Source organism: Asparagus officinalis, chromosome 4, assembly GCF_001876935.1.
Source record: "Asparagus officinalis chromosome 4, Aspof.V1, whole genome shotgun sequence".
NCBI lineage: Eukaryota > Viridiplantae > Streptophyta > Magnoliopsida > Asparagales > Asparagaceae > Asparagus > Asparagus officinalis.
In genome coordinates this window covers 78,536,262-78,548,236 of record NC_033797.1, presented here as the reverse complement: position 1 = coordinate 78,548,236, position 11,975 = coordinate 78,536,262, and positions in this window count along the sequence as shown.

Here is an 11,975-nt window from a genome sequence, read left to right as displayed (position 1 = left end):
TATGATGTATGTTGTCTTGTGTGTTCGTGATACAGTTAAAATCGTCTCGCCACTTATAAGGTAGTGACTCTAACTCACGGATTAGTGAAAAGAGTTCGACGCCCTATGTCATCTTAATATTTCTTCATAACCGCATTTAATAAATATGCATTATTTGTTTCAGTTGAATATCCTGCAATGCCGTTTTCTCAATTCGAGATAGATGCCCATAGGAGTAGATATTACACTGCTATTGATAACCCAACGTCGATTCCGTCCACTTCTCAGTTCGCTCTGGACCTCCAAGATGAAGTTTCTAAGTTGGTACGGGAGGGGGGTCGCTGCTTCACTCGCCAGTTAATTATAGACACATCGTTCGCTGAAGATGTGTATCCTGCTCATCCTTTAAGGAAGACACATTACATGTTCGGTGATTCCGTGATGGATCCAACCATTATAACCCTCGGAGATGAATGGTGGTTATACAGTGATGGTACAACTTCCTTATACCTTCCTCTGTTCCCTCATCATCATTGGCTAATAGAATTGCGGGGGAAAGCAGTGACGTGACAGATGTCATGGACTCTGACAGAAGGGCACACCAACATTCCTTACGGATACGTCACCAGCCATTCACTCCTGGGTTCCAGTGGTAGAAAATACATAACAAGATTACACCCCGATGTGATGGGATTGGAGGACCCGCCTAAAGATGAGCTACCTATAGTGGCTCCCCCAGTGAAGAATCGCCTTGCTGAGCTAGGGCGAGAGCTACCTGTCGAAAATTACAGGTGCCATGGCTGATCTCATCCTTCAGACAAGTTATGGTGGGGAAGGATGACAGGTTATGTTCTCCACCGATGGGGTGATGAATTAAAGTCGATAAGATTATATGAAGCTATTCGTGCCACCCAATATGGATTACCGGTGAACGCTCTCCATTTCACAGGGTTAATAGAGTTGTACAATCCAGATACCAACACATTTCTTACCCAAAACGGAAAATTAGGACTACCCTTCCATGAGATGTACAAAGTCTCCAGACTACAAATGGGAGATATGTCGTGTCAGGAATATTTTCCCTCCAATCGGGAGCTACTTCAATTGAAAATCCACAAGCCCGCTTGGTACGACACGTTATGGGAACTCACGTGTCATTATCAGATTTCTTTGGCTGGGACTAACCCAATTGCGAGGAAGAAGTCTCCTCAAATAAGCTTGAAGCAATTCTCGGGTTACTTATTCAAGAATTTGGAGAAATCTGGCAAAGCTATTTGTGAACTGAAACCGCTAACTCCTTCAGAGATCAACAAGTTGATTGAAAAATGCGATGTCCAATCTTACACTATTGCGAGTGCCCAAGGTAGATTTTCTGCAGGGACTAAATTCAAGACTTTGTTGTTGCAAGCGGAGAAATCCATCCACCCTAAGACTTTGTTAACCGGCTATATTGCACTTTGGTTGAAGAAGTGTGTGGTGTCGTATCAGACCTCGGACGACTTGCCGATAGAGGTGTTATTTCCCGCTGTCCAGCATGCCTATGGAAGGAGCTTATCTCTTTTGTCAGCAATGGTTACTGATATCCATCATGGGCTTCGTCAAGTGGTCACAGCTTTTACTCAAACTGAGAAGACCCCACCGAGAAGATCCCTATGGCGAAGGAAGAGATCCCTTACACCTATCTCATAGGGTGGTTGGTTCTCCATCGCCCGATCTGATGTCGCCTCCTACTAATGTAGATCTATCGACTCCTCTACTACAATTACTCCAGGAGTGTAGATGGAAAGCTCGGGACCTCTCGGAAGTTAGGAGGAGCTTGCACATGCATAAGGGTTGGGTGATCAATCCATGCCTCCCTCGATTTGCCAGCAAATATAGTGGGATGCTTACCGACATAGAAGCGCCCGGAACCGATCGAACTTCTCTTAATGTTGGCTACTTCACGTGGCTCATGAATATAAGGCCAGGTCATCTCATTTTTTGAGTGAAGGAGCGCTACTATTTAGAGCCTTATCTTCCATGTCAGTTCGCCCGTCAATTTGGATACAACCAGTTATATGTCAGGAATCTGAATCAACGGTTTCATACTCACGGCGGACTAGTGGACGGCGCTCGCGCTTGGCTATGGAATGTGACGGGCTGTACCGGTGCCAAGTTTAGTCTTCCGAATACTGAACGCCACTTAGTGCTCACATATTTATGTTGCAAATGGATTATGATAGCTAACGAGCTCGTTCCCCTAAGACCAATTAAAGAGTTGATGGCTGAAGCTGCATTGTGTATTGCTGAGAGGATGGTTTGAGAAAATCTGCAAGAATGAAGGAAACATGACAGTAAGCTTACTGGTCCCTCGGGCAAAGGTAAGCAAAAAGTGGAGGAAGTAGAAGAGGGATCGTTCGTTTCCGATGAGGAGGCTTCCGAAAAGGATCAAGTCACTGCTGGTAGTGCTATGGAGGTCAACAGCGACTTCGAGGAACATGCGGTAGGTTTGTCTGAGTCTTTTTATAAAGAGCTATAGGATCTATCGATTGCTGATCGAGCTCGTCGACTAAAAGCTAGAAAAAAGTGGAGAATTTTGCCTACTTATAATAGAATGATGGTTAAACTTTCAGATGAATGTTCCGAGGGGGAAGAGGAGAGAAGTAGCCTCGTCACTCATGATCGATCTCGGGCCACAACTCAAGCAGGATCGTAAATTGAGTCGCGTGCCACACCAACACAGGACAGACCTATAGATCTTAAAGAGGCCCGACCTACAAAATGACTGAAGTTGACCATCAAGCGACACGCTAAACCTCAGTCTTCTCAAATGGAGGTGGCCGGCGATGCACCCATTGGTGGGGAACGTAATGTTCTAACTCTTGTCCTCTCTTCAGTCTTTTCATCTACCAATCTTTAGACTCAACAAATTTTTATATTCTAGGAGGTCATGAAGAAGACGTCATGATATACAACCCTCCTTCTCCCGACTTAGATTTTTTTGGAGGATCCAGCTTCGTGCTACAGACAGATGAGGCTATAGCTGAGGATCTAGCTGGTGTTGACGCAGGTGCAGCCATTGAGACCGGCGAGGGTGTCGTTATAGAACCTGGTTTATCTAGAATAGTCACTAGCCCAGGTACATATAACCTCGGTAGTACATCTTTCAAATGGCAATTTTGAAAATTGGCTGATTTAGAATTCGTGCCTCCATTAATTGTTTCTATGCTTCTGGCTCTTTTAGAAAAACTACAAGAGGCCATTGCTGATGTCGGGATGGTAGATTCTCCCGCTACTACTAGAGGTAACTTTAGTTCCCATTCATCATCAATTTCCAACTTCCCATCTCATGTCTTAACACTTAGACCTTTCTATAGATGTTTCGATGGAAGGCCCAAGTGGCAAAGAAACTCTTTACAACACGTCTCTCATGGAGTTGGACATACCTCCATCTGACCCAGCACAAGACCCCTCGGGATCCGGTGACAGGTTGTTTGAAGATATGTTGTCAGAATAAGCTCGTCGTAAGACCGTCGAACCAATTTTTGAAGCTGGTCCCCCCGCCGGTATGAATTTATTCCTTTGCAAAAGTTGCTCACTTGTCAGTCTTACTTAACCGTAAGGGAGTTATGCTTGTAGGACCAGTCATTGAGACTAATACAGCTACTATTGTTGGGATATCTAATGATCTTTAGGGTCTTTATTTCTTGCTGTTGGCAGGAACTATCGTAGAAACTCAGTCGTTAGTAGCTCAAACTCAGCTTACGATCGCGATGACCGAGATGACTACTGCAGCTGCAGGGATCAGTTCGGTTGAACAGGTCGCAAGACCAACTGAAAAAGTCGATACATCTACGACTACTATATCTGCAATAACTCCAATGACTCCTGCAGCCGTGCAAGCTGTGTCGAATGCAGAGTCTCAAATTGAAGAGCCTTCAGTCGTTATTAGTGAGTCCTGTTCCGACATTTATCTTAAAACTATTTGGACTAAAATTCCTAAATAGTTACTCATCTTTTTAGGGCTTTCAGCTCTGCTTTATGATCTCGTCACGGCGCTGCTATCTAATAACGACCCAGATAAAATCCTCCTCCGCATGGAAGTTCATTCTTTCTTCTCGTTTGTGAACGAGATGGTTGACAATCTTCTCCGCAACGGGCTCTCTATTGATCTCTTCATGTCATATCTCGATCACCAAGTGATCTTTTTGAGGAGTCAAGGGTATTCAGATCTGACGGGCGCTATTACTACAGACTTGGTTCGCCTTGAGTGTGAGCTTGAAAAGCTGAAGAAATTTTAGGCGGCTGGTGTTTCTTCATATATGGCTGCTCAGATGGAAGCCAAGTTACAAGCATGGCACAAAGCTCAAGCATCTGTTGATTCTAAGATTCAGGAAGCAGAAGGTATTGTTCACCAAATGGAAGCGGCTTGTGCTGGCAAGTTGGCAACTCTTTGCAACATTGATTCTTCTCTTGCGTCAGGTGAAGCCACAATAGCGCGACTCAAGCTAGAGCTAAAAGTGGTGAAGGATGCTCAAGCTGCTTTGAAGATGACGAAGGTACACGTGGAGCGCACTCGAGAAGAAATGTCCAGGCAATTGGCACTCACTAAAGAGAAGTTGGTCACAATGAAAGCAGAAGCCGCGAAGGTATTGGCTGGTGATGAAGACTCTATGAAGACCACACTACAAAGCGAGCTTGAGTAAGCTTATACTGTGGAATTGTCTAAGTTAGAGTAGCAAGTTCTTAGCCATAAGCTTTGTGTAGATTGATTATGATTTTTGTACCTACAAACTCAATTTTCATTAATAGCAAATATTTCTTTTTCATTCATTATATCTCTTTTGTTATGATATCCTATTCTGTTTGGAATAATCAGCCATAATATTTATAGGATTTTTGACAAACCCTCAGTCATCAACGGGTTTGATGAGCTTTTACCGACTACCATTTGAGTCGGGCTAGCATGAAGATTATTTTGGTCCGTTCTGCATGTAACGTTATGCTAAGAGAATTAATTCACTTAGACTTGGTGCTATGACTCTGAATACATAGACTTTACCATTTCTTATGGGAATATGACACCCGACAACGTGTGTTAGGTGCTAACTTATCCCTACTTAGGCTTCAGGATAAAATTCCCCAAACTTAGACTCTGGTGTCTTTTTTAATCGGTAAAAAACTAAACCGACAATGTGTGTTAGACGTAGACTTAGGATTTTTGGCAAAGCCCTAGCCTTCAACGGATTTGATGTGCCTTTACCGATTACCATTTGAATCGAGCTAGCATGTGAATAATTAAAACTCGTTTCACATGTAACGTTATGCTAAGAGAGTTAATTCTCTTAGACTTGGTGCTATGATTTTGATACATAGACTTCATCCTTTCTTACGGGGATATGGCACCAGGCAACGCGTATTAAGCGCTGTCTTATCTCTATTTAGGAGTCGAGATAAAGTTCCATGTACATGAAGTGTATGAATTTGAAGTTGAAAATTATATCTTTTCTCAGGGTAAATACAAACCCAAAATGGGAGAGGAATAATTTTATATTCTATCTCCCAAAATTGTAAAGGAAGAATTTTATATTTTATCTTCAGTCACAAAGGAACTCAAGATGGGATCTCCTCCCCCAGAATCTGGAAAGGTGAAACTAGGAGTGGGATATCCACTCCGAGAATCAGAAAGAATAAAGCAACCCTAACTTTTATAGGATTGGTTGCTTAATCCAAGAAAAGAATTCCTTATTTATTAAGGTAAAATTCTGATTCCGGCCCTAACTTTCATAGGTTTGACTGAAATCGAAAAGGTTGAAGCCTTTCATTTATCGAAAGGGTTAATCCGATCTTGGTCCTAACTATTGCAGGTTTGACCAAGTGAGGTTGGAGGTAATCCTAACTTTTATAGGTTTGATTGCTCAAATTAAAAGTGGACCTCTCGTTCATGAAAGTTATCGAGGGGGGATTTTTTTTTTGGCCCAAACTTTTATAGGTTTGACCAAGAAAGCAATGGGAGTAGAATACATATAGCAATGAGAATGTTAACTTGTACTAGCCACTCGATGGAGGATTTCAATGTTAAGCGATCAGGACTTAATACGTTAAGTTTGAAAATTGCTAAAAAATAGCGAATATAAATTTTTGTGGACCCACCGTTAATTGATTTGATCAGTGGGGGTTTTGTGAGGAAAGATTGATCTGTCAAAATGGTTGAATCTCGTCTCAGCGAAAGAATTCATGAGAGTTAGTGAATTTGATATCAACAATAAGAAACGTTCCAACTTTGAAGACATTCAGAGTCTAAGTGTGGATTTCTCATTTATTACTCTTGTAGTAACAGGGTTATCCCTAAGAATATCACATGTAGTATTCTTCCAGGAACTTCTCGATACTTGGGTTGTCCTGAATGTACTAAGGGTAGTACTTTTTCAAGAACTTCCCGTTTATCGGCATTATAAGTCGGGCGCCTTCTTTGGTAATAAGGTGATATGTGCCGTTTGAATAGACTATCTCTACCATAAATGGTCATTCCCATTTAGGTTCAAACTTGTCTTTCTTCTTGGAATTAAGGATCATTGGCCATCGGACTACTAAGACCAAGTCTTCTTCTTTAAAACTTCGTTGTCAAACCTTTTTATCAAAGGCCCGAGAAATTCTGGCTTCGTAGAACTCAATGTGCTGTTGAGCTTCCAAACGCTTCTCGTCGAGCATCTCTAGTTCTTCAAGATAGTTTTGATGTTGTTCTTCGGTCGTCATCTGGGTTGCGAGAGCGATTCGAAGAGATAGAATTTGAATTTCCAATAAAGGAACTATTTCACACCCGTATACTTGAGAATATGGGGTTGTGCCAGTAGGCGTGCGAACTGCGATGCGGTAGACCCATAGAGCTTTGCCGAGTTTATCATTCCAATCTTGTTTATTAGTATTCACAAGTTTCGACAAAAGCTTTATGATAGTCTTATTAAATGCTTCGGCCAATCCGTTCGTTGTGGGATTATAAGCCGTCGACGAGACGTCTTGAATTTTGAACTTCTCACAAAATTTGATAAAGGCATTACTGACAAACTGAAGACCATTGTCATGAATGATTCATCTTGGGACACCATAATGATAGATAATATGGTGTTTGATGAAAGCCATGATGTTGCTCGTCTTAACTTCTCTGAGCGAAATCGCTTCAGCTCATTTAGAAAAGTAATCGATAATTACCAGGATGAATCGATCGCCTTTGACCAACAGGGGAATAATAGGACCCATGACGTCCATTCCCCAAGTTTCGAAAGGCCATGATGTAGCCGAAGGGTGTAGATGCTCCGGGGGTTGGTGCATATAATTCGCGTGCACTTGACACGCGTAATACTTTCAGGCATATGCGACTGTGTTTTTTATCATGATTGGCCAAAAGTATCTCATCCTTCTGATACGGTCATAAAGTTTGGAGCCAGGTTCGTGTGCACCACAAACTCCTTCATGTGTCTCCCTAATGACCTCTTCCGCTTCTTTAGTCGATAGGCAGTGTAATAGTAAATCATCATACCCCCGATGATATAGCATTCGACTCTATGTGTTACAGTAGAATCTCGGTACTCTCTATCGGATTGAGTCTTTTTCCTTCACGTATTCTGGTAAAAATCCCGTGTAGGATGTAGTCTATGTTAGGAAAATGCTAGTCTCGGGATTCTAACTCAACTTGGGTTGAATGCGCTTCTTTAATATCTTCTTCTCCATCGTCTATATCACAGATTGGTATGAAGAGCTGGTGAGTTCTTACCGTAAAGAATTATTCTGTTTCGGTAGGCTGTGCCAGAGATACTGCTAATGCTGTTAATGTATCCGTGTAGGTGTTCTGTATGCATGGAATGTATTCGATGAAGAATCCTTCAAACGATTCTACCATCTCAACGGCCATCCTATGGTATGGTATCAAATCCTATTTTCTGACCTCATATGAACTTGTTTAACTACCAGTTGAGAGTCACTGAAAGCTACAAGGTACTCGACCCCCAGCTCTTTAGCAAACCTGAGTCCAATAAGCAGCACGTTATACTCAGCTATGTTATTTGAGCACGGCTCGGTCAGTGAGTAGGCTCGAGGCATCATATGTTTTCTCGGGGAAACTAAGACAACTCTAACTCTGGAGGAGATCTTAGAACATCCAGGAGCAATTGCCTCATTAGTTGCTCGAGAAACACTGTCGAAGTATAAATGCCACACCTATTGATGGGAAATAACGTTGGCTTCGTGGGTTTTATCTTGCAGATCGTCGTATACTTCGGCGGTATCCGTAGTTGGGTTAGCTGCCAGTAGATCATAAATAGCATGTCCTTTGACCGATTTCTACTGTTTAAAGTGCAGATCATACTGAGACAGAAGTAGGGCCCATTCTGTTAACTACCAATTAATGAAAGCCGGTTGCATCATAAATATACGGACTGGGTTAACATTAAAATAATGTAAATAATCTATTCGACCAAGTAGTACCGTATCTTTTGAATAGCGAACACCAAGGCGAGACACTCCCTTTCAATCATTAGATATCGGGATTCGGCGCCCACGAGGGTCCAGCTCAAGTAATATACTATATGTTCGTGACCGTTGTTGTCGTCATGTGCAAGTAATGTACTTAACGAGTGGCTCATCGCCTTGATATATATTAAGAATAGTTTACCTGATTTTGGTGCAATGAGTACAGGACGCTTCGAGAGATATTCTTTGATATCCTCGAATGCTTTTTGACAAGTGTGATCCCAAACAAATGATACGCCCTTCTTTGTAAGCCTGTAGAATGGTTGACATTTCCCCGAAAGGTTCGAGATGAACCGACGGATATAAGCCAATCGTCCTTGTAACCCTCTGAGTTCTTGGGGGTTGCAACTCGTTAATTGCCTTCATTTTATCAGGGTCGATGTGAATACCCTTGGTGGTGATGACGAATCCAAGGAATTTGTCGCTGGATATTCTGAGGAAAGATTTGGTAGGATTCATCTTCAGTTGATGAGTCTGCATCAGGTCAAACATCGTCTTCAAGTCTTTGATGTGATTGTTTTTATCACGGCTTTTCATGACTAGGTCATCCATATAGCATTCGACAGTCTTCCGGAGATGCTCTTGGAAAATCTTTTATATGGCTATCTGATATGTGGCACCTGCATTCTTTAAGCCGAAGGGCATAACCGTGTAGCAGAAAACGCCAAGGGGTATTCTGAATGCGGTATGCTTTTTGTCATCTGAATGCATCTTTATCTGATTATAACCAGAAAATCCATCCACGAAGGACATTCTCTCAAATCCACACGTATTGTCAATGATAACATCCATGATGGGAAGAGGAAAATCATCTTTTGGGCAGGCAATTTTAAGATCTCTGAAGTCAATACAGATTCTGATTTTACTGTTTTTCTTATGGACCGGGACAATGTTGGTAAGCCATTCAGGATGTTGTTTTTCCCTGATGAAACCCGAGTCAATAAGCTTTTTAACTTTGGACTCGATTGCCTCCATAATTTGCGAACGAAACCATCTTTGTTGTTGTTTGACAGGTTTGACATCAGGTTTAATATTAAGGCGATGCACTACTACATTTGGATCAAGCCCTGGCATATTATCGTAGTTCTAAGAAAAAACATCAATGTAATACTCCCTAATGAGGGCAATTAGCTCTTCTTTTTCATTTGGTGGGAGACTATCCTAATGAATATCGGTTTCGGATTATCCTCATCACCCATATTTACCTGGATTACTTGATCCTCGGTAGGGGGTTCTCTTTGTTTAAACCTATCACTGTACCATATATTTAAGTGATGAACCCAAGGATCTTTCCAAGTTAGCATTTGCTCATCTTCGTCTATTGTGACGGGGTCGATCGTAGCCATGTTCGATATTAGTCTTTTGAACATTTCTCTAAGACTAGCGTCGGAATCCCAGGCTGAAGAATCGGAAGAATATCCGTTTTTACCCTTATTAGCTATTTGATCAATGACCTACCAGTAGCACTCATCATCGGACGAAGAGACATAGCCTAAACCTCTCCTGTAGCTATAATAGTCATCGGGTTTTCCTTTTGGTATATAAGTCATACGAGGTGGAACTCGCGGACCCCAACCAAAGTAAAGACCTTCTTTGAGTGTGAAGTCATATCCATATCTCCCCATGAGATTACGCGTTTTTGTATCATATCTGAATAAGTGAGGGGCAGGTTTATCATCATCATCTTCTTCTTTCAAGAAGTGGTCTGGTATTGAAAATTCCTTCCCATTACCGTAAACAACTTCCTTCTCACCCCCTGCCTTTGCGGGAATGACCCGAACGAATCATGAACATGCTTCTTCGTCATGCAAGACGATTGAAGTGGTACTTACGAGTTAGGGTCGTCATATAACTCTTTCATAATGTTATCAAGACACAACGAGTACTCTAAATCATCATTTATTGCTATATTTTTGGCAAGTTACAAATTACAGCTACTATCTGATGATTCACCATCGTCAAGATTGATTATAATGGGTACAATGTCATTACGTACAAAACCACCATCGTAATCAAACCCAGCTTCGGTATCAGCTTCTTCGTCGTTGTCCGTACCTTGGGCCGATGATTCAGTATCGGATTCAGCACCGTAAAGAAGGGAGTCAGAAAAATAATTTTCTAACCCCTTAAATAGTTAATTATCCACAACCACCATCTTGACTTTATTATTGGTATCTACATATTTAAGACATTGATGGAGGGTAGAAGAGACTATAATATTACCGTGGATCCATAGTCGACCCAACAGTAAGTTATAAGAAGTCTCTGTGTCGATCATATAACATGTGACTTCTGACTTCAAATCTCCGATCTGGTACTTTACTCGGATTTTACCCAATGGTCTGGACCTACTGGTATTGAATCTATAGATTGTGGTGCCCGTGGAGGCTATCTTACTAGCCGGTATTCCAAGACTATACATCAACCAGAGTAGTATGATGCTGACAACGAAACCCGGATCGTCTTAGAACCGATTGACAACGTTGGAACCAATGTGCCCGATGAAATACAGGGGCCGGTCATGCTTTGAATTCTTTGTCTGCATATCCTCTTTGGTGAAAGAAATGCAGGGAAAGTGATGTGTCGTGAGGTTACAATGTTGGACTGATGGCTCTGGTTCTTCAGGAGATGGCTTGATCTGAGTCAGGAAAACATCAGAGTTGGCCAAGTATTCTTGTAGTGCTTTCCTTGTGTCTTTTGAAAGACGTAGCAGCTCGTATGAGGTTAATGTCGCTGGTATATTAGCTAATTGCGCTATAATGTCGAAGCAATGCGGAGTACTCGAGCTCCCCGGTTTATCTCTTCCAATCGATTGATTGAATCGAGACTGCTTCGGGTTCTGAACCTCTTGGTATAAGAGCTCCTTCCCCCTTTTGCTTTTGTTAAGTCTTCTCCGCAACTATGGGTGCTGGGGGAGTTGTGACCACTCCCATTTCCGCTAATGTCTTAGAGGAAATGGTTTTGGTTACCCCCTGCTTAGCTAACTGCTCGGAGGCATCTGGATATTTGAAATGATATTCATTTCCACTCTGGGTTGTAAAGGTCGGTTCTCCGTTAGTTACAAAGATCTCTTGTTCACCTTCAGAGAGTGGGAAAGTAGGGATTCTTTCATCATCTTCTACTGGAATGGCAGAGGCTCCGCAATAAGACTTTCCTTTGCCTTTTGATTTCTTCTTAGATGATGATCTGACCCACTATTCATCTTCAATCAGATCGGGATAAACCTAGAGAATCTCACCATTTGGGGATGTGTGTGGCACAAGTTCTTTCTTGCATTGTTTGTGAAGATCTCTGTTGACTGTCTTCACCGCTAAGTTCATTACGGGCTCGGGTTGAAACCAATTCAGAGGAATAGATCTGAAGCTGATTGACACTGCATTCACACTCACCTTCTTCTCCTTAGATTGTTTCATAGTAATGACTCCAACATCGATCAAAGCTTGGATTTTATCTTTGAGGGCGTAACATGATTTGGTAGGGTGGTGAACCGC